At 46.8% G+C, this 24,208-nt stretch overlaps 1 long non-coding RNA gene across 1 annotated transcript in view; it reads right to left on the minus strand.

The window, feature by feature from the left end:
* LOC110256791 overlaps window positions 3,379-24,208 on the minus strand; it is a 30,395-nt gene continuing 9,565 nt past the window's right edge. The window contains exons 2-3 of the long non-coding RNA XR_002338787.1: window positions 23,558-23,770; window positions 3,379-4,773 (exon numbers count right to left, since the gene is read on the minus strand). This is a non-coding gene — a long non-coding RNA (uncharacterized LOC110256791). The remainder of the gene's footprint in view (window positions 4,774-23,557; window positions 23,771-24,208) is intronic.

Consider the following 24,208-nt stretch of genomic DNA (forward strand, 5'->3'; position numbering starts at 1 on the left):
TCTGGAAAACACGATCCTGAGCAAAAGAAGCCAGACAAAACAGAGGCCATGCTGGATGATTCCATTAATATAAAACTCTAGAAATGATCAAGTTCATCTATGGTGACAGAAAGCAGATCAGTGGTCACCCAGGACCAGAGCATATGGGTGGAGGTGGGCAGGTGACCAGGAAGGGGAAGGAGGGCACTTTGGAAGAGAGGAAGAATGATCTATATCTTGATTGTACTGGTGGCCATACCCACGTGAATGTTTATCAAAACTCATTGAACTGTACCCTTGAAATGAGTACATTTTATTTTGTGAAAACCATATACCATGCAAGTCTTGGGAAGTAATGGGTATGGTTAGCATTTATGGTGTACCTACAGTATACCAGGAACCACGCTAAGCATTGCACACGTATATCATTTAAACCTCACAATAACTCTAGAGGAAAATGACTTTATTCAAATGAGGAAACCAGGAGTTCCCCTCTGGTGCAGCAAGTTTAAGGATCCGGCATTATTAGGGTAACTCAGGTCACTGCTGTGGCATGGGTTCAACCCCTGGACTGGGAATTTCCACATGCCTCAAGAATGGCCAGAAAACAAAACAAATGAAGGGTTAGCTGGAGGCCCCCACATTCAGTCAACCCCTGAACATCTCTCAGTGGTCTGCTTTCCTCTGCTCCATTTTCTAGTGCAAGCCCTCATCATTTCTTATCTATCTCCATAAACAGAAAGACATGTTTTAAGGTTAGCTTCTTGTTTGTTTTTGTTCTGTTTTGCTTTGCTTTTTAGGACCAAAGGTATGGTGTATGGAAGTTCCCAGAGGTTGAATTGGAGCTGCAGCTACCAGCCTAGGCCACAGCCACAGCCACAGCCACATCAGGTCCTAGCCGCACGGGTGACCTACTTGCAGCTCACGGAAAACCAGATTCTTAACCCACTGAGCGAGGCCAGGGATCGAACTTGCATCTTCCTGGACACTATATCGGATTCTTAACCCACTGAGCCACAACAGGGAGGGGGATTTTGGCTAATGAAATTCCCTTGAATAAAATTCTTCAGTGGCTCCCAATTATCCTCAGAGTAAATTCTAAATCCCTCACACTATCTGAGCCCATCTAAATACCATCCTCATCTCCCATTGCTCCCTTCCCCAGAGTAATACCTACTCATGCTTCAGAATTCAGCTTAGGAAACGAATCTGACTAGAAACCGTGAGATTGAAGATTCAATCCCTGGCCTCACTCAGTGGGTTAAGGATCCAGCATTGCCATGAGCTGTGGTGTAGGTTGCAGAGGAGGCTTGGATCCTGTGGGGCTGTGGCTGTGGTATAGGCCAGCAACTGTAGCTCCAATTCAACCCCTAGCCTGGGAACCTCCATATGCTACAGATGTGGCCCTTAAAAAAAAAAAAAAGAATTCAGCTTAGATACCACTTCCTCCAGGAAGTCTTCTTTGCCTGCCCCTCAGGTGTGAGTCGGTTTTCCTACTCAGGTACCCTGAGAACACTCTTCCTGTCATCATAGCACTTAGCACAGTGCATTTTTATTGCCTGTTAACTTGTCTATCACCTCCAGATGGCAGGGGCTAAACACAGGGTTGGCACACTTGTGGTTCATATTTGTTCATTGTCATGGGCCATATGACCTTCAGTGCAGAAGGAAAACCAGGATTAGAAGCCACCAATGGCTGACTCCAGGGACTGTGTTCTGTCTACTATCCCACACAGATGTTGGTGGAGGCACAAAAGTCTATCTGGTATAGCAGGCACCAAAAAAGCTAAGCCCAAGTGTGCAGGGACCTGGAATGGCAAACATGCCTCTACTGTTCTCTGCCACACCCATGGCAGACATTACTAAGGGATCATAACACTCCTTACTGAACCCTGACCCCAGCCAGTCGCTACCAATCAATTCAAGACAGCACCGACATGTAATCTAAACACATGTGATCTGTCATCCTATGTCCCCTTTTAGAAGGGAAGGCGAATGGGATAGAGAGAAAACTGGTTTCCCAAAACCACATGCAAGTTCATGTGAAAGCAGGGACACAAGCTCTCCTCTCTCAGTTCAGTGCTGCTCTCCTACCCCTCTTGGCCTCTGGAGATCAGCTTCTCAAGCTGTGTAGTCAGCATACCCTCAGGATGTCTGGAGAAAGAAGTATACTTGTTAAATTAGACCAGGTGACCCATGGAAGTCTCTGAAGACAAGAATAACTAAGGATGGCCCAGTGGACTCTCTTTTCTTTTTTAAAGTTGTTCAGAGGCAACTCCAGCTTTTATCTCTTTCCTATGAGTCTAGCCATCTACCTGCATGCCACATGCTCCTCACAACCATGGAAATGCAGCACCTGGGTACATGGCCTGCAAACCCTCTAGGGATGCACAGAATTTCCAAACCAAAAAAAGAAAGACTTTCCAAGACACATTAGTAACACACAATGCCCCACTTTCTCCTTTTCCAAAAAAGGGAAGTTTCTATTTTGCAACAATTTTAGATTGACAGACAAGTTGCAAAGATGGTACAAGAATCCCTGTTTAAAACTTGTGGTTGGTTACCAAGGGGGACAGGTGGCAGGGAGGGATGAATGGGGGGGGTTGGTATCGGCACATGCACACTGTGGTATATGGAATCACTGGTCAACAGGGACCTAGCACAGGGAACTCTCAATATTTGGTGATAATCTACATGGGAAAAGAATCTGAAAAGAATTGGCTGTGTGTATATGTATGACTGAATTACTCTGTTGTACAGCAGAAATTATCACAAACCTGTAAATCAACCATACTTCAATACAAAATTTTTTTTAAATCCCTGTTTACTCTTCACCCAGTTTCCCCTAATGGTAGCCTTTTGCCTTTCCATGGGATGTTCCTTAAAAATGAAGAAATCGACACCTGGGCATTAGAATTAACTGAACTCCAGATTTTATTCAGATTTCCCTCATTTTTCTGTTCCAGGATCCAGCCCAGGCGACCCATTGCTTTGAGGACTTGCCCTTTTTGATAAATCCCTTTCCCATGTTTCCCCCTTCCTCCTGGCAGCTAATTCCCCCTGGCACTCAGAAAGGGATGTTTGCTTCTTGCTTTACTCTGCTCTGATTCATTTTATGGATTATGGTTTGGGGGATGCTTCACCTGATTATTTCTAATATTGTAAATGATCCTTCTTCAGCACATTCATTTTTCCTCTTTCTGTTTTAAAGTCTAGTTCACATCATCAGACTAGCCACTGGCACTTCCTGGAAAACTTGGCAGAGCATTTTACTGTATTTCTAAATAAATAAATTAAAAAAAAAAAAAGTCCTGCTTTTTTCTTTTTTTTTTTTTTTTTTTTTTTTTTGCCAGCTTCCCCCGACCCCGAACTTCGTTTGTTCTTTTATGACTAAGGATATTTATCTTCTGCCTGCTTTAGAAGTTTATGGGCAGCTTTTCCTTTGAATTCCAGGCCAAGGTCAGTGGCCTTTTGATTGTGATGTCACAGTGTGTTGCCTTGGTTACCACTGTGACATCATCAGGCAAACCTGGGGGCCTGATGGGGTGGCAGAGGCTCTTTGAAACAGACTGTCTCCTTCATCTGCTTTTGGTGACAAAACTGCCGCTGCTTTGGGAAAAGCTTTGAGAAATTGTGAGAAGTTAAAGGGAAGGGTTAAGAAGATTTACAATGCTCCCCCCACAACAGGCTGCAGACCCCTAAAAGTCAGGCCACCATCAAAGGCTGCAGACTTCTGAAGGGGAAAAAGCTAAAGGAACAAATGCATTCCTAGAAACAGAACCCTGATTTGTAAAAAGACCATCAGTTGGCCTCAAGAAGAAACACACAAGCACACACAAGCACACATGCACATACGCACATACAAATTGACTATCGACCAAATTGCCTCGAGATGGAATGTATTTCACGAGGTGTCTCTTGGTCTTTAATCTAATCTAATCTGTCTCCCCTTCGGCATAAAAGCGAAAGCAAAGAAAGGAATTACAAGCCAGGAATGCTTGGTTTAAAAGGCTTTTTAATAAAAGGAGAAAAGAAAAAGAACAAAAGAGCGAACACTCAGCAGACAGTTTTCATGCCATTAAAACAGCATCTTGAAAAATGTTCATCTTTTTTTCCCCCCCTCAGGGTCAGGGGAAGGGGGAAAAAATGTGTTTTTATTGTGAACATGTGTCAAGAGGACTCGGTCACATAAACTCGGTACCCACAATAAGTATATTTGTGCAGTAATTAATGTGAGATCTGAGACGCACGTTTTGCCAAAAGGCTATTGTCAGCGTGGGCTGTATTTATGTGGGTCAATAATCTAGTTTTCCGAATGCGGTGCACATCCCGCTCGCTGTAATTAAGCGCTCTGTCATCTAACGACAAAGCAAGCAAAAGTGACTCCCAGGCCGGATTATACCTAAAACACAGTTTCCAAATGTTTCTTCTTGGCAAATCTTTTAAGGAAACTCTATGCAGGAGGAATGTCAAGACATCTGTAATTAGATCCTGGAGAAAAGGGTGGAAGACTGAGGACCAGTTTTTATTTCGGCTCTCCAAGAACCCCCACCCCCACCCCAGTTCTCTGCCCTGGCTGTCAAGGGCCTTATCCATCACAGTCATCTGTCTTTTCCTTCTGTCTCCTAGGGTCTCCAGGAACACGCTTGGGATGCCAAGTGGCCCTCGGAAAGTTGACTGCAGCAGCTGTGAAGGCAAAATTGGTGGTGTCCAAACGGTCTTCGGCCAGGCTTTGAACCCGGCCAGGGAGATGCTGGTTCTGAGGGTTTCTGCTTTGTTACGGGGCCTGGAGGTCTGAAGAAGAAAGCGGGATGGGGTGTGTTTTGTGGGATCTAGGGCTGCGTGTTTGGAAGACACTTGCACTGCAAGGGAAACCAAAGGGAGAAGAACCCGCTGGTTGAAGCTTTTAGGTGAGGCCACAGGGAGGTGCAAGCAGCGATGGGGCGGGGTATGTATCCTGACCCTGGCCTGACAATGGACGTGGGGCTCCGTTTGTGTCCGGTTTTATATGTCACATATGAACATGCTTGCACACACCCCGTGGGTCTTGGGCATGTGTTGTAAGCATGTGATGCTTCTTTGTGCATGCGAGGGGAGGGGGGTACGCTGAGCTTGTCGCTTTATCTTTCCTTGGCTCCTATGGGTCACCCCACACGTGGGGGCATCTCTAACCATGAAATATACGGCATTCATTATACATCGTACCCTCTTTTCCAACCAACAGGCTATCTGCAGACCTCTCAGCTCTTTATCACCCAAATACGATCTTACGGTGTTGGAAAAGCGAAACACATCATAAATCTCGAGACTGGCTAGAACCTGGAGACTTTTCAAAAGAAAGAAAGAGGCAAAGGGGTGGGAAGCAGGAGGGGCGGGGGTGGGGAAGGGGCATTTTGATGAAGCACTTCTCCTTGACTCCAACTTAGAAGCAATTTTCTCTTGGCACTAAGTGGGATCAGTCCTAGTGTTTGGGGTTTCTTCTCTCTCCCGACCCCCTCCCCTTCTGCATGCTCACAGTCAGGAACAGATGTGCCCCACTTTATAAATGCTGACCAGCTGGGGAGGCTGCAGCCAGCGTCCACACAGCTTTTCCCAAACAGGGATGCCCAAGGAGGTCTTTGAGAGGAAGACTGAGGGTCTCTCAGATACATCTGTGGCCTGTTTGTTTCCAGAAACTTCCTCAGGGTTCCCTGAAAGGGGAGTGTTAGAGTAAATGGAGAATGCCTTTAGCTTTTGTTTGGGGCATCCCCAAGGCTGTTCCTTAAGACCTGAAATGCCAAAAGGAGAATAATGGCGGGAGGGGGTCCTCTGGACTGAGATGGGGTGGGAGTGGGTGACAAGGACTTAGGAACGATGCACAAGACCTCTAAATAGGTGAAAAGAGGGGAGCTTGATTGCTGCTGATGTCAATGGTCTTTTTTCCTCCCTCCTGCAGATTAAAAGGGTCATTTGTTTTCCAAAGTCTCCACTCAGCCTATTGGTTCATTTCACATGTTGCTTGGCAGCGCACTCTCCTCCATAGGGCTTCTTGAAGAACACAAAGGCAGGAAATTCGATGCAACACAAGCCCAGTGACATCTCTGTTTTGGGGTGTGTGTGTGGGTGTGTGTGTGTGTGTGTGTGTCTGTAGAGGCTGAAAACGTGTTCTCTCAATCAGAGCATTGCCTCATAGAATTATTATTCCTGCAGCTGTAGAAAGAGCTGGAGAAATTCTATAAGAATCATTTAAACAAAGCTGCTCATAAACTGTCCACCACAGGGTTTGGGCAGGAGATGAAACCTGTCCCTTTTGGATATTTTTTTTAAGACAGTCTTCTCTGCTTCTCCAAATACGTTCATTTAATGGAAATCTCCCCCTCAACACACACGCAACTTTTGATTCAGGTGTAAAATACATAGAGAAAGGCACATATATCATAAGTCTTCCCAGCATCCAGACTGAAAAAAAAAACACAGATGTCCCCAAAAGTCCTCAGTCGTGCTCCTTTCCAATCTCTGTCTGTCCCCAACTCCCCAAAGGGCAACCAATACGATGTTTAGCTCTGCCTGGTCTCATTCTTTGTTCTTATAAATGCAATTCCACAGTATCACACTTTAGTATCTGGCTCCTTTGGTTCAAAATGAAGTGTGTGAGATTCGTCTCTGTTCTGAGTGTTTGTAGATCAATGGTTTTCAACTGAGAGCGATCTTATGCCTCCAGGGGACTTTGGGCTGTGTCTGGAGACATTTGTGGTTCTCAGCACTGGGGTACAGCTAGTCAGAGATGCTGCCCAACAGCCTTCAGTGCACAGGACGGCCCCCTACAGCACTGCATCATCTGGCTCAGAATGCCAACAGGGATGAAGTTAAAAAGCCCAGTCTACATCAATCACTCCTGTGGCTGTTCTTTGATTCCTCAGAAACACCATTTTTAAAGCTTCCTGCATACTCACCACAGCACAGCAGAGTTAGCCTAAACTAAACTCCAAGTTCAAAGCTTTGACTCAGAGGCGGGATTACTGACCTCAAGTTCTATGGCCAAGGTAGGGTCAGGGAGAGTAGTGAGGGGTTGGGGCGGAGACGGGGAAATACAGAAGGGTCATCCTCAACGATGTCTTCATCTTGCCTGGTGACAAATTCAACCTTAGAAGGTCTTAACCGGCCACTCATGCTTCTTCGACAAGCAGGGGAAGGAAATGACAGAAAAGTCCGTCCTTAGGAACAGAGCCCCACGGATGTTCACAGACATAAACAGACAACCGAACAAGTCCAAACATATACGCCCCCACGGCTCTGGACACACACACACACACACACCACAGACACAACTCACCAGCAGGCCCATGCTGGGACGGGGGGAAGACCAAGGTTTTTCTTAAAGGGACCCATCTCCAAGTCAGCTGCTTATAGAAATAATCAAGATGACTGTGTTCAAGGAAATCTAGCCCAGGGAGTTCCTTTCATGGATCAGAGGTTAATGAACCCGACTAGGATCCATGAGGATGCAGGTTCGAAACCTAGCCTCGCTCAGTGGATTAAGGATCGGGGGTTGCCGTGAGTTGTGATATACTTCATAGATGTGGCTCAGATCTCGAGAGGCTGTGGCTGTGGCTGTGGTGTAGACCAGCAGCTGTAGCCAATTCAACCCCTAGCTTGGGAACTTCCGTGTGCAGCAAATGCATCCCTAAAAAGCAAAAAAAGGAAAAAAAAAAAGAAAGAAACCTAGCCCAGGCAGAGACCTCAGCTATCTGTCCCTTGGACCGCAACTGGGTTTCTCAAGCTCATCACTATTGCTATTTCGAACTGGGTAATTCCTCGTGGCAGAAGCTGTCTTGACCATTTCAAGATGTTTTGCAGCATCTCCAGCCTCTGTAAATGAGATGCACCACATATTATAACCACCAAAGGAGTATTTACATATTGCCCAATGTCCTATGGGGACATTGCCTCCAGCTGAGAACCCCTGAAGTAGCCCAGTGCCAGACTCATAGAAGCTGCCCCCAAATGAAATGTTTGTTGATTGAATGAGTGAACCACTCCATTCTTTCCTGAAAATAAGTGACCATTCATGTAAACTCAGCTGATCTCTCCTCTTCGGCAATCACATATACCTAGAGTTAAAAACACAGGCAAAGAGAGGTGGCCCTGGGCATCCTCCTAGGCCAGCCATTATGGTCTCCGAGGTTCAGGCTTGGGCAGAATAGCCAGTGGTTCCACTGCAGAGGAGACCTTCGTTGCCATCATGACAACCCTTGAAGAAGTGGCCCCCAGAGAGATGCCTACGCCACATGTGCTCTGCTCTGTGACTGAGGGACATTAATGCATTTTTCCGGACCCTGATTGGGTTTTAATCGTGTTTGGAATATTGCACTTCCCCATACACCAGCTGAATTCACTGTCGCGTTCAGAACTGTTTTCACTTTTCCCTTCTCTTGTCTCTGTGGTGTCTGCAGAGCTGCAGCTGGGGAAGGCAGGGAGAGGTGATCTGGACCAGGAAGCATAGCCATGGAATTTTCCGCACATTAAACCACCTGAGGCTTCCTTTAGGCTCTAAACTTTCCAAGGACACACAAGCCTGTAGACAGGCTGGGAAGTGGATCTTCAGGACCTTCGGTGACACCTTTGAAGGCTAAGGTATCTACTGTTTGCACGTAGAAGACAGTACTTCAGGATTAGACATTCATTCAGCAAATATTCTCCAAATGCCAGGCACTGAGGTTGCAGAGATTAAAGATGTTCCTTAATCTATCCATCTGTTGGTGGACATCGAAGTTGTTTCCAACTCTTGGCTTTTGTGAATAGTGCTGCTATAAACATTAGGAGGCACGTGTCTTTTTCCTTTTCCTTTTCTTTTTTTTTTTTTTTTTTTTTTTTTTTTGTCTTTTTGCCTTTTCTGGGGCCGCTCCCGCGGCATATGGAGGTTCTTAGGCCAGGGGTCCAATCAGAGCTGTAGCCACCGTCTTACGCCAGAGCCACAGCAATGCAGGATCCGAGCCACATCTGTGACCCACACCATAGCTCACGGCAATGCCAGATCCTTAACCCACTGAGCAAGGCCAGGCATTGAACCCGCAACATCATGGTTCCTAGTCAGATTCATTAACCACTGCACCACGATGGGAACTCCGGCATGTCTTTTTTGAATTATAGTTTTGTCCAGGTGTATGTCCAGGAGTAGAATTGCTGGATCACATGGTAATTCTTTTTTTTTTTTTTTTTGCTTTTTAGGGCCACACCTGCAGCACATGAAAGTTCCTAGGCTAGGGTGCAAATTGAAGCTACAGCTGCTGGCCACAGCCACAGCCACAGCCACACGGGATTCAAGCCATATCTTCGACCTACACCACAGCAACACCAGATCCTTAACCCACTGAGTGAGGCCAGGGATCAAACCCACATCCTCATAGATACTAGTGAGGTTCATTATAGCTGAGCCACGGTGGGAACTCCCATATGGTAATACTATTTTTAGTCTTCTAAGGAGCCTCTGTAATGTTTTCCATAGTAGTTGCAGTAATATACAATGGAATATTACTTGGCCATAAAAAAGAAAGAATGCCATTTGCAGCAACATGGATGCAACTAGAGATTCTCATACTAAGTCAGAAAGAGACAGACAAATTCCATATGCTATCACTTATATGTGGAATCTAAAATACAGCACAAATGAACCTAGCTACAAAATAGAAACAGACACATGGACAAGGAAAACAGACTTGTGGTTGCCAAAATGGGAAGAGAGAGAGAGAAGGATGGACTGGGAGTTTGGGGTTAGTAGGTGCAAACTATTACATTTCAAATGGATAGACAACAAGGTCCTACAGAAATGTATCCATTCTCCTGGGATAGGCCATAATAGAAAGAAATATTTTAAAAAGAATGTATGTAGTGTATAATGAGGCCACTTTGCTGTACAACAGAAATTAGCACATTATAAATCTACTATATAAAAGATATATAAAAATAATGCTGTGCCCATGGCATGTACAAGTTCCTGGGCCAGGGATCAGACCCTCACCACAGCAGAGACCCAAGCCACTGCAGTGTCAACACCAGGTCTTTAACCCGCTATGCCATGAGAGAGCTCCATTTTTTAAAAATAAACTATAATTTTTTTAAAAAAGAAAGGAAGAGAAAAAGAAAAAATACGTATTCTTTATTTTCAAGTAGCAAGAAAAAGTAACAGCTCATTTGTCATTTATTAAGTGCTAGGTACTATTTTTTTTTTTTTCACTCAAAGAATCCTCAAAATGCTCTCCAAGGTAGATCCTATCATTACTCCCAAATTACAGGTGAAGAAACTGATGCTCACTTTGGGAAAGTAACTTGGCCAAAAGGACATGTTTTTTGTTTTTTGGGGTTTTTTTTTTTTTTGGCTTTTTAGGGCCCCAGGTACAGCATATGGAAGTTCCCTGGCTAGGGTCGAATCAGAGCTACAGCTGCCAGCCTACACCACAGCTCACGGCAATGCGGATCCTTAACCCACTGAGAGAGGCCAGGGATTGAACCCACATCCCCACTAACACTATGTCAGGTTCTTAACCTGCTGAGCCACAACAGGAAGTCCAACAAACTTCTTTAAGTGAGGACACACCCATTGTACTGGATAAGGGTGTAACCACACTGGCTCAAGTCCGAATCTTCACTGTGCCCTTTTAAGTTAGGTGACCTTCGGGGAGTTCTCCTGTGGCTCAGGGGGATAAGCATCTGGCATTGTCACTGCAGAGGCTCAGTCACTGCTGTGGCCCAGGTTCGATCTGTGGCCAAGAACCTCCCCCACACTGTGGGTGCTGCCAAAAAGAAGAAGGAGGAGAAGAAGAAGAAAGAGAAGAAGCAGCAGCCCATGCTGTGCTAAACGCATTGCAAGCATTCAGTCCATGTAATCTATTGTCTGGCAGGATAGAGAATATATCCCAGGCAGGCAAAAGAGATCTAAGAGCTACTTCAACTCAGAGAGACACCGTGTATAAAGGTCCCTGGTAAACATCAAACATATTAGTCGTTACCTTCAAAACCTGGATTGAGGATTAACCCCCTGAGTCCACTGAGGTTTACGAGAGGTCTGCTAAAAGGCTAAGAGCTGAACTGGTTGACCTCTCAAAACCAGGGTGACCCCATTGTGAGAGGAATCACCCAATTTTGCCAATATCATTTACCCAGTTGATTTCACCACGTGTATATTTTGTTCAATAGCCTGCAGCCTCCCAGCAAGGAGTAAGTTTCTCCCTCAGTCAATAGCTTAGGTTGTACTTAACCAGCTGTTAAGGATGTCTTAACCAGAAGTGACCTTATTTCTTCTTATCAATACAATGAAGGCATAACTTCCATCGCAGCTGGTTCTCTACTCCATTAGCGCTGGGTTCAATTCTGGCCCTACATCATGCTTTGTGTTATCTTGAATGGATCATCAAATTTTTCTGATTTCACTTTTCTGTCTGTAAAATAGGATTTAATTATATATATCTCCAGCACTTTTAAAACCCACCCCCAAATTCTTTGATACCCATTGAGTCCAAATATGAGTCTATGACCCTTCCCCTTGAATCTGGGTAATCTGTGACTATTTCAACCAATAGGCCACGGCAGAAATAATGCCATACTCTTTTAAGATGGGTCACAGGAGTTCCCATCATGGAGCAGTGGAAACAAATCTGACCAGGAACCATGAGGCTGTGGCTTCGATCACTAGCCTCACTCAGTGGATTAAGGATCTGGCACTGCCATGAGCTGTGGTGTAGGTTGCAGACATGGCTCGGATCTGTTGTTGCTGTGGCTCTGGTGTAGGCCAGCAACTGTAGCTCCGATTTGACCCCTAGCCTGGGAACCTACATAGGTCGTGGGTGTGGCCCTAAAAAGCAAAAACAAAACAAACAAAAAAATAAGATGGGTCACAAAAGATGACATGGCTTCTAATGTGTCTGCTGGAACACTTGGCCTTAGAGCCCTGGGCCACTGTGTTCTCTACTGAGGCAGCCATGTTGGGAGGAAGCTCAGGCCACACGGAGAGGCCCACGGAGGTGCTCTGATTGGCAATATGAATCTTCAAGTCATCCTTCAGAGGAAGCAAAAGAGCCTTCAGATAATTCTAGCCTCCAGCCATCAAGTCACCACCAGTCATAGAGCCTTCCCAACTGATCCCTCTGTAGGGCCTTCATGGAGCAGAGACAAGCTGTTCCCTCTCAATCTTGGCCTAATTCCTGATGACAGAATCTGGGAGTTGTTTTAAGCTGCTAAATGTGAAGTTGGTTTGTTACACACTGTAATAACCAGAACACTATATCAAATGATGGATGCAAGGATTAAGTTAGCTAGTATGTGTCAAATGTCCTCCCTCAGGGCCATGGCACAGAATAGGCTCTCGAAGAATGCTAATTCTTACCCTGTTTATATTTTCTTCTTTATGACCATACCCCCCACCCCTGCCTCCTAGTTTTATTTGACAAACACTGGGAGAATAGGTACCTCTAGCCACTTCCATCCTGTCTAGACCATGGATTCACTTTGGTAAACAAAATCATGACATGATCCTAATGGATCTAGATCTGGCTTTAAGCTGCAGATTCACAGCAAACCTGGTTATAGACACTCCACACAATGTTAGATTTCACCTATCTCATGACCTTTGGGGTTGCAGAGAAAAAAAAAAAAAAAAAAAAAGCCTTCCCAAGAGAAAAGTGGAATATGGTCCAGTTCAAATGTAACCCATGATATCTAATCACGAAAACAGAGTTTGCAAAGATGCAGCATCTTTTTCTTTTTCTTTTCTTTTTTTTCTGGCTGTACTCACAGCATGTGGAAGTTCCTAGGCCAGGGAACAATGGTGACAATGCCAAATCCTTAACCACTCTGCCACCAGGGAACTCCCAAAGATGCAGAATCTTGATACCACAGAATATCTCCTCTTGGGGAAAATATCACAAATCAAGAGTTAGGCACAGGCCGCTGAAGAAATGTCCCCTTGGGGAAAAAACCTCCCTCAGGCCCTTTTTTGCCAGCTGTTTCTATCAGACTTGTGAGGTCACTAGGGTTTAAAAAGATGCCCCACTGCCCTCCCTCTATTTGAGTTTAATGAGCATGAATTATGCCAGGTTCTCTGCTGGAGGCTGGGAATTCAGAGAAGGAATTCCTGGCCCCTGTACTGCAGAGCCCAGCCCTGAATCCATCCTCACATGATCAATTCCTTCCAATAACCCAGCACTTTACAGATCAAAGAACAGCTTGCTCACAGAGGTAAGGTTGAGTAAAAAGCCATGGCCAGCATGGGGGAGTCTAAATGTGTCTCCCTAACCAAGGGGGCAGCCAAAAATGAGAAGAGCTGGAAGCAGGGATTAGAGATGATAGGACTCAGGTGAGATACAAGAAGTCAGAGTCAATGCAGCCAAGTATGGGTAAGTGGAGGCAATGCCCCAGAACAGGCCTCACCACGGGTGAAAATGTTCTAGGTGCCCTAGTGAACCCCTGGTTAATTGATCCAATATCCATTCCCAACATCCTTTCCCTTCCTGCCTCCTATCATAGGGTCTAAAAAAGAAAAGATTTGCTTCCTTGCCCTCTTGGTAGCTAAAGCAGTCCCTGTGGCACGGTTTGGGCAATAAAATGTAAGCAGAGATCTGTTGGGAAGATTTGGGGGAGAGTTTTGATTCCTTATCAAGAAAAAAGGCTTAAGAGGAAAGTCTTCTGGTGCTACCGCTTTCTCTTCCTGTCTTTTTGGCCATGCCCTCAGCATGTGGAAGTTCCCTCTTGGGCCAGGGATTGAACCTGCACCACAGCAGTGACAGTGCTGGATTCTTAACCACTAGGCCATCAGGGAACTCCTCTCCCTCCTGTCTTCATGCAGATGTGATGCTTGGAGCAGAGGCAGCCATTTTTGAACATGAGGACAACAAGCACAGGGGAAAAGGCCAAACGCTAACTACAGTGGAGTGATAAAAATAATAATAATAATAATAGTAATAATAAATTTAAAAACCTAGCTGGATCGGGAGTGCCCATCATGACTCAGCTATCCATGAGGATGCTGGTTCGACCCCGGCCTCGCTCAGTGGGTTAAGGATCTGGTGTTGCTATGAGCTGCGGAGATGGTTGCAGATGCAGCTCAGATCTGTTGTTGCTGTGGCTGTGGTGTAGGCTGGCAGCTACAGCTCTGATTCAGTCCCTAGCCTGGGAACTTCCATAAGCTGCAGGTGCAGCCCTAAAAAGGCAAAAAAAAAAAAAAAAAAAAAAAGGATATCAGTGACCTCATGGGGCAGCTGGATCAACGTCAGCAGAGAACACCTCTGGACTATGCTTCATATGAGAAAAAAAAAAAAAAAACTTCTCCTTGTTTGAATTACTGTTTAGTCAGGCTTTTTGCTACTAAACGTCTTCTTAGGGGATTTGAATTTCTGTTTAACAGTTATACAGAGTTTTTGGTGGGAGTGGTGCACCTTTGTTTGATGGGCTATGGGTGGGACACATATCCTATCCGATAAAGTGTTTGCAACACATCAACTAATCCCTGAGAAGAGGTTTTTGTGAACAATTGGAAATAATCTAACTGCCCAGCTGCCTGGGCTGTCTTCACTAAACCATGGTACATCCTTATAATGGAACACAACTCCACCACAAAGAAATAATGGTAGAGAGACAAATGCATTGACATAGAAAAGTCCTTCTATGTGGTGAAGGGTTTTTTTTAAAGCAGGTCATCAAACTATACGGAGAAGGTGTCTAGAAAGATAGATGCCTGAAGGTAAATAGTGGTTGCAATCTGAGTTTTCTGTGTTGTCGGTGGTTTTGTTATTTTCCATATTATTTGACTATTTTTCAATAGGTATCTATAATGTCTGCTAATAAAAACTCTCATTAGCAGCATAAGTAATAGCTTACTGTCATTTAAAACGCATCTACCCTCCACAGAAGACTGGAAAGATAGATGGTGAAATAGGAATACTTAGACCCATGTGGTGGGATTACAGGTAATTTCTTTCTTCCTTATCTGCCTTTTCTACTTTTTTCCATAATGAATATATATGACTTGTTTAATTTTTCAAGTTTTGTTTTTGAAGAGCTACTTCTCTCCTTACATTTGCCAAAGCCTCAGAACCTCCCCCGGGAAAGACGTTAATCCCATCAAGATCTTCTGGTCCTGGCAACAAACCCCAGGACGGGTGTACTGTGATTTTTAAATAACTAGCAGGATGTAAAATTAGGAGACAGTCGAGCCCACCGTTTCTGGTCATTGTCAACTTGCTGAAACTGGAAGCTGAAAGAACGCCCTGAATTGCTTAATCTGACCAGTTGGTACTGCATTTTCAACCCCAAAGCAAAAGACAGAGTGATAAGAGGGAAATCCCACCTTCTGATACCAGAGATAAGGAATTCTCCTTCCCTTCTCCTTGAAGATAAATCATGCTGACCCGCCCTCCGTGGATCCCCTCTTGGAAGAAGAGTCATAAAAATATGGCAGGCCAAAGCCTCTGCAGAAGGATGATGGAATGACATCATGACAGAATAATATACGATCAATTTAGCTGAGGTGGCTGTCAGTTTGGGGGCTCTCCAGAGTTCAAGCATGTCCGGAAAAGAACTCAACAACCCGATGACTCCCCCGGGGAGAAAGAGATCTCCCTCCAAATCCAGCCTGTCACCTAACATCGGGGAGCTGGGGCACACTGAGGGAGCAGGAATTGGTTTATCTGAGCCAGAATGAGCAGAGGATGGAAGAAGGGAGGCCAGAGGGGTAGAAGAGGGGGCTTCTCAAACGATTTAGGTCTCTGGATCCCTCCCCCAAACAATGTCCCTCTGGTGCCCTAGGGGTCCTGGAAAAGTCAGCCCAGAGAAAAGCAACTATGGAAAACGAAACTCCCCAGGCCTGGGGTGGGAAAGACTATGGAGCGTCCAGTTGCCGCTGTCCTGTAGAACTAACACACCGGCCCCCCGTGTGCGTGACCTCTGGTTCACATCAGCGCCACCGATCAAAAGGGGGCAGCTCGGTAGCCCGCCTCCTCATCCCCAGCCGGAGAGGATTCAAAGCTACTGGCTTCGTGGCTGGTGTGGCTTCCATTAACCCAGAGGTTGGCGCTGTGGATGTCTCGAAAAGCTGAGCATCAAACATCATGAATCACAAGAAACCAATAGCTCAGGCCAGCCCTGTGACCTTTAAAGCAAGATAGTATTACTCAAAACGAACATAGTTGTGGAACCATTAAGACAAACAGGATCGGTTCAAGGGCCCTTCCATTCTGGCTGCAGACAACAGTCCACTGGAGACTTGGAGATGGGGCTCCCCTGACATCTTCCCCTGCTTCCCCCAGCCCCTGTCTAGCTGGGCCAAGCACACTTCTTTAGTTCTTTCCCAGACACACAGCAAAGATGATGCTCTATGGCAGGGCGGGAAAATGCAATTGCTTGAGAAAGCATTTTCCATCATGAGACCCTTGTATATCCAAGGATTTACAGCTTCAAAACCAAAGAAATGTTCATCTTGGTTTCCTGCCTGCTGCTATGGACACGACTGTCAAGACCCCTCCCCGGAATCCACTAGGACTCTGAAATACACTAGATCATCCAAAAGACTCTGGGTGCTTGCATATGTGTGTGTGCGTGTGTGTGTGTGGATGTGTACACACACATTCACTCCTTTATTTTTTTATTCTTTTGCTCCTTTATTGCCCAAAGTTTTGCATAGAAATAGATAGTGTATTTTGAGATCAAGACCAAAACCTGACTTCAAGAAATCAGATCAGTTTCAGGCAGTGCCTGGGTTCAGAGAGAGGCCAGTCTACCCAGAAACGTAAACCAGTTCCAGCCAGGGTTAGGTGAAGACTCACCAGACAGACGCATTGGCCCCACGTAGAGGCTCAGCTCAGACACACACACAGAAACATGCACCCTACACACATGCATATGCTCTCTCCCTGTCTCTCTCTCTCACACACACACACATACACGCATGCACATGCACACTCATTTTGTGCTCAGCTGTCATAAAACTTAAGACGCTTATATGGGGGTGAAAGGTCAGGAGGGGGAAAACATTATTTTCTGTTATTAATTACACCTTATCCATTCTACATGTGCTGCACTCGTCTTAGATAAAGTTACAGTTCTATTTTATTAAGAAGCCTCCAGGATCATGTAAAGGGGGATTTTGGATTGAGACAAAGGAAATCACAGGATGGGGTGCAAGGCGGGGGCGCAGGGGGGCGGGGGGCGGGTATTTGTTCTCCTGCTCAGAAGCCAAGCCCAGTCTCCTCCTAGGCCATTTCCAGGACTGAATCTGCACATTCTTGAAATAGCTCGCTCTGCAAATGCTAAATGAACCTGGTCCCCAAATCAGCTCAGTCTGGAGCAGACAGGGCTGCCGGTTTCCTGAAGAAAAGGAGAGGAGGTGAGAGGGAGAGAATAGGTGAACACCCAGGCAGACTGCTGCTGGGTTCAAAGAGAGACATGAGGCCAGCCAAGGAGGGAACTTGGGAGTTCAAGGCCACATCAGGGTCACCCCTGCCAGCCCTGCAATGGGCAGCTGCTGGAGGGGAGTCTTTCCTCGCCATAAGAAGTTGAGAAGGAGGGCTGATTGGTTAGGCAGATGGAGAGCCTCAGGGTCCAACAAGAGGGATCTTTGGGCCCCTTTGCCCTTGGCTGACAGGAAGACCACACGGAAGTGTTCAGCCTGGGAAAGGGAACCAAGAACCCCCCAGTGGTGGACGGCAGCATGGAAAGGGGGACCGTCGAACTCCTAGGGAGCAGCCAGAAAAAGACTCAAGAGGACAAAACCTGGATTTAAATCCCGATCCGACTCTTGCCCTGGGCAAGTTGTTTGCTCCTTCTGAACCTCAGTCTCCCCAATTTGGAAACTAGGAGAAATCACATCACTATAACATGCAACGCGCCACAGTCACTCATAACAGCAATGACACTGAGAGGGCCGTGACCATCAGGAGAGTCTGGCCTTCCTAAGGCACTGTACATAATGGGAAGCGCATCAGAGCCGTAAATCACAGCGCAGATATAATTTATTGTTATTAATATGATCTGCCCTGTCCTTCCCCAGCCCCCCGGGGCTGCCAGGAGAGTCTGTGCTCTGTCATCATGCACTTGAAGACAGGTTGTTTTGTCCCTTCTCCCTCTTGTTTCTAATCACAATGTTCTAATTCTCCAGCTGACGTTGAATTCAATTCTCGGCCGGAGCTCGATGCCGTATATTACCCCCTGTCCGGGATGGCAGTCTGGCTTCTGTCTCCTAGAGCCGCCATGTGCCCCGTGCTCACGAGGCACCAGGCACTGGGCCCAGCCAAGCACAGGCAATGGTTTACAGCCCACCGCCACACAGTGAGAGGTCTTTCTACCATCCCCATTTTACACAGGAGAAGACTACGTCTCAGGAAAGGCAGCTCGATTTAATCCCAAGGGTCTCCCTCCAAACCAGCACCTTCTTCAACCTCCTGGACACTTAACATCATTCCACCAGGTCTTCAGACAACTCTGGAGGGCGGCCCCTGCCGGTTACTAGAATGTTCATTTCACAGGCAAGGGAACTAAGACTTAAGAACTAGGGTCCCGGAGTTCCCGGCGTGGTGCAGCGGAAACGAATCCGACTAGGAACCATGAGGTTTTGGGTTCGATCCCTGGCCTCGCTCAGTGGGTTAAGGATCCGGCGCTGCCGTGAGCTGTGGTGTAGGTTGCAGACCCGGCTCAGATCCGGCATTGCTATGGCTATGGTGTAGGCTGGCAGCTACAGCTCCGGTTGGACCCCTAGCCTGGGAACCTCCATATGCCGCGGGTGTGGCCCTAAAAAGCTAAATAAATAGATAAATAAATAAATATTAGGAAAAAAAAAAAAAAAAAAGGACTGGGGTCCCAGCACTCCTTGTTCAGGGGGATGCCTCCACCCTCGCTCCTTCGGGCGTGTATTACTGCTTTATTTCTGCCTCAAGTAAATAGACTAATTCTCTGTGTAGTTTCCTACATGTTGTACTGTGTTTCTAACAATAAAAATTACACCGATTTTAAAAAAGGAACTGGGAGTTCCCGTCATGGCTCAGAGGAAACGAATATGACTAGCATCCATGAAGACGCAGGTTCGATCCTTGGCCTCGCTCAGCATTGCCGTGAGCTTTGGTGTAAGTCAAAGACGTGGCTCGGATCTGGTGTTGCCATGGCTGTGGTGAAGGCCAGTGGCTACAGCTCTGATTGGACCCCTAGCCTGGAAACCTCTATATGCCACGGGTGTAGCCCTAAAAAAAAAAAGAAAAAAGACATTTAAAAAAAAAGAAGTGGGGTCCCTTGGAAAAGCAGGCCCTGATATTCACCAACCATCGATCCTGATTTCAAGGAACATGCAGGAGGAAGAGGAAGAGGGGAGGGAGGGAGCTTGCGGCTGGAACGTCTCTATCTGCCCATCAGAATGTTTCCCGGGGGTTCCGCCAGGAATTCAGGCCTGTGGGCCCCACTGGGAGTCCTGCCAATGAATCCAGGGCCCTGGCTGCCTTTGATCCTTCCCACCGTCCATCCCTCCCTGATGTAATCCTGCCTTGCAGCCCTGATGTCTAATTTGCGATATCCCAGCAGCGTCCCCCAGGGCCCCAGGCTAGCAAGGGACTTTGAAGGCCTAGTGACACTGATAGGGAATTCCATGTTCTGGGAGAGAAACCAGGGTCAGGATCCCAAGAATCAAGCACCTACTAGTTCAAGAAGTGACCTTTCAAGTGTCGTATCTTCCCAGTCATTGGCTCTGTTTCTTCCTCTTTCCTCTTTCTCCTGAGTGACTGGGTCTTTGGGTTTCTGTTTCTCTTTGCAGGTACAGCCTGGTATTTCTGACCTCCTTCTGACTCCCTTCCTCTGTATTTCTTTTGGGTGGGGTGTGGGGGGTGTCGTTCTCTCTGTCTCTCTCTGCCTTTCCCCCGCTTCTTTTCTCTGTCCTTTTCTCTCCTGAGTGTGTGTGTGTGTGTGTGTGTGTGTGTGTGTGTGTGTGTGTGTGTGTCTCCCGTTTCCCTCTGTCTCTCTTTGGGCTCTTCCCACCTCTGCCTCTCTTTCTCCCACATGTGATGTGTCTGTTCCCTTCACTGTCTCCCAGGACACCAGGAAAGCCAGTTACTTCACAAAACAATTTAGCAAAGGCAACGCCAGCAGCCACAGAAATGTGGCTCTGGGTTGGGGTGCGTCTCCCCAACCTGAGCCATGAACAGGGTCTGGGGGAATCCTGTTCAAAGCCTTTCTGTCCATCACTGAGATCGAGTCTGGGGTCACAGACAAGCCAGGTCATTTCAAGTATCAGGAGAGAAAATGCTGCTGATGGGGGCGTGGCGGAGGGAGCCTGGGAGGTTTGCTATGTGGGAGTCAGCAGCCTCCACCGTCCCTGAGAACCTTCCAGACACACTAATCAGTTTCCAATTCACTCTTCCGACATTGCTGAGGGCTGCCAAGCTCACACTTACACACTGATCTCCATGCCCAGGTTTCCCACCACGTATTACAGCCAAAAATGTCCCCTTGACTAAATCTCGGAGCTCGTGGACATTTTGAAATTTTGTGAACCAGAGGAATCCACACGGAAGATGCACCCAGGGTGCCCCTGCTCTGGCACCATGCTCACCTCCAATACACACATTTTTATCTGTCCAGGGTCTACAGAGCATCCAGCCTTTGCTGAGGTACTTCGCTAACTGTCCTTCTTTTAGGTGAAACTTCTCAACAGCCCGGTGAATAGTATTCATCCGCTTACTATGAACTGAGATCTCAGAAAACTGAGGTTCAGACAAACACAGTGACTTGTCCAAGGTCAGACAGCCAGTAGGATGGGAGCCCAGCCGACTGTCTCTTTTCATACGTAGGAAAGACGGTGGGAAACCAGGCTGAGGCTTTGAGTTTCTTTTTTCCAACCCTCCTCTCATGGAAGGATCGCATCAGAACTGGATTTTGCTTCCAGACCATGCAGCCTGGGTCACCTAGCTTCCAGAACCCATACCAGTGCAGTAACAGAATTCCTCTCTTCTAGAATCCTGCTCTCTCTCTTTGGCTCGGGAAATGCTGTTTTCTCCTCCGTTTAGGGGCAGGAGGCATTCCGGATATTTAGCTTTTGGAAGGCAAATTTGGCATCCGGGATTGTTTTCTGCCTTATTAAACTTTTCAGAAACTGTATCTCTTTTAAACAGCCTGTGGGGGTTCTCCCCCCACCAAGCCCCCCACCCACCCCCTCCAAAGGACCCTCTTCATCAGCCCACACATTCCCTCATCCCATCTGTCAGAGGCCGAAGCCAAAACACGTCCCGGGAAAAGCCAGAGAGGAAGGGGCGAGGCGGGGAGAGGGCTGTCTAATCATCACGAAACCTTTGAAACGTATCTTGAGCAAATCGAGTTTGTCTAAAACGCATCCAGCATTTAACATTTAATAGGAGCTGATCAATTTAATGCACCACATGCCTTAGGTAAATGGATCCTTCCCCTTTAAGGGTCTGTTGACGTTAGGTGAAGGAGAAAAACAGTTGTTATGATTCAGAAACTCAGGATGAACCCAATTAATCAATGCTGAGATGATTTGAATCATGTGGCAAATGCTTGGTCACCTCTCTGATATCCTATCCCCGTCCCAGGGACGAGGCAGACATGATTGATGTCACCTGTGACCACCACGTCTCCAGGCAGGACCCCCCCAAACCCGGCAGACAGAGAAACAAATTAGATCCAAAGGCCCGGGATCAGTTTCAGAGGGGACAGGCCTCCGGCTGGGGAGGGGGTGGTCTCTGGGGGTGCCTGGCCTGGCCTGTCTGTCACAGGCAGGCAGAAGATAGAGGCCAGACCATGTGGGGGCTGGGAGAGAAAAAGGCGCGCTCAGGGATGGGGTGGCAAGGGCCTCTGCGGAGTCTTAGAGCCCTGAGCACGCCCGTATCTTGGAGGGCTTAAAAGAAAAATTTTTTTAGTGTAAAAATAATTGCTCAAGCTTCCCCTGCCTCTTAGAGTTACATTCAGGCGTGTCTGCCCTGGGCCTTGGCCGGGAGGAAATCAGTCTGAGAGAAACAGGGTAGGAAAGAGTGTTAATCAGAGTTATTTTGATTGCTTTGAAAATCTCTGCCTGTTACACACACACACACACACACACACACACCGCCTTTTCTCTTGAAGCCTGTGACTGCCTTCATTGAAACCAACGTCTATACCCTAATGGTCATTGCTGATTTTTTTTTTTTTTTTTTTTTTTTTGGCCATGCCCACAGCATGTGGAAATTCCTGGGTCAGGGACTGAACCTGCACCACAGCAGCAACCAGAGCCACAGCCATGACAACACCAGATCCTTAATCAGCTGAGCCACCAGGGAACTCCTCACTACCACTTTTTATATCAACCTCCCTTGCCTTCCTCCTCCCTGAGGAGAGAAAGGACTATAAGGACTGGGCCCCTTTGGTATTCCTAGATGCCTTTCTTGTTTTTTTGTTTTGTTTTGTCTTTTTGTCTTTTTAGGGCCGCACCCATGGCATATGGAGGTTCCCAGGCTAAGGGTCGAATAGGAGCTACAGCTGCCAGCCTGTGCCACAGCCACAGCAATGCGGATCCAAGCCAAATTTTCGACCTACACCACAGCTCACGGCAATGCCAGATCCTTAACCTACCGAGTGAGGCCAGGGATCTAACCCGCAACCTCATGGTTCCTAGTCAGATTTGCTAACCACTGAGCCATGACAGGAACTCCCCCTTCTTTTTTTTTTTTTTTTTTTCTTTTTAGGGCCACACCTGCGGCATATGGAGGTTCCCAGGCTAGGGGTCAAATCAGAGAGAGCTGCAGCTACCGGCTTACACCACAGCCACAGCAACAAGGGATCCTTTACCCACTGAGCAACGCCAGGGATTGAACCTGCATCCTCATGGATACTAGCCAGGTTTGTTTCCATTAAGCCACAATGGGACCTCCTAGATTCCTTGCTTTCTAAGAACAGACCCCAATATTCTCCAGAGCATTACTGCTGTCTACATGGATGCTCGCATGCATGTGCATGCACACACAAATACACACACACACACACACACACACACACACACAGCTTTTATTTTTACTCCTACTCCACATAGCCTCTAGTGAACTATACAATGGCCAGACTGTCCCTTTCCTGCTTTTTTTTTTTTTTTTTTTTTGTCTTTTCTAAGGCCGCACCCACAGCATATGGAGGTTCCCAGGCTAGGGGTCTAATTGGAGCTACAGCTGCCAGCCTATGCCACAGCCACAGCAATGCAGGATCCAAGCCACATCTGCAACCTACACCACAGCTCACGGCAGCGCTAGATCCTTAACCCACTGAGCAAGGCCAGAGATTGAACCTCATGGTTCCTAGTCAGATTCATTAACCACTGAGCCACAACAGGACCTCTTCTTTCCTGTCTTTTCTATCTCCTTATTCATTCTTTCTGTTCTTTCCTCTCTCTCTCTTCCTTTGCTGTTGTTGTTTTATTACCTCCCTTTCTTCTCCTACTGCCCTTCTTTCATTCATTCAACAAACATTTGCAGAGAAAGGCAGGCACCTCTGGGGGCTTCCAGCAACAAGAGGTAAGGTCCCTACCTTCTGAGCGTGCAGGAAAGATAAGCAGAATGAGAGAGCAGGGATTCTCCCATTTCCTCACTTTTCTCACCTTCTCCCCAAAGTCTGTGCTGCTGCAGAGTTGTCAGTGCCTTCAATCCCATTTCACAATTCTGACCTCAGCGTCTTTCCTAACACCAGCCTTCCATCTGGAGAACTGCCCCTGAATCCTTGTAAATAATCCACGTTTCCATTCTGACATGCCTCCTCATGATGTCTTCTTGAATTTTCCAACCATCATCCAGCTCTGCTTCCTCTGGAGTCACTGGAAGTGCAAAACAGTCAGCATGTCACTTACCTTGTCCAGACTGTATCCCTAGCACGCAGTCCCCAGCACAGTCCCCAGCACATAGTAGGTGTTCTAAACATCTACTGAATAACAGGAGTTCCCATTGCAGCTCAGTGGTTAACGAATCTGACTAGGAACCATGAGGTTTCAGGTTCAATCCCTGGCCTTGCACAGTGGGTTAAGAATCTGGCGTTGCCGTGAGCTGTGGTGTAGGTTGCAGACTTGGCTCAGATCCCGAGTTGCCATGGCTGTGGTGTAGGCCGGTGGCTACAGCTCCGATTAGATCCCTAGCCTGGGAACTTCCATGTGCCATGGGAGCGGCCCTAGAAAAGGCAAAAAGACAAGCAAACAAAAAAACATCTACTGAATAACAGAATGAAGAGGGCCGCACTTCTTTCTACTTGACATCACCCT

Source organism: Sus scrofa, chromosome 14 (assembly GCF_000003025.6).
Source record: "Sus scrofa isolate TJ Tabasco breed Duroc chromosome 14, Sscrofa11.1, whole genome shotgun sequence".
Lineage (NCBI taxonomy): Eukaryota > Metazoa > Chordata > Mammalia > Artiodactyla > Suidae > Sus > Sus scrofa.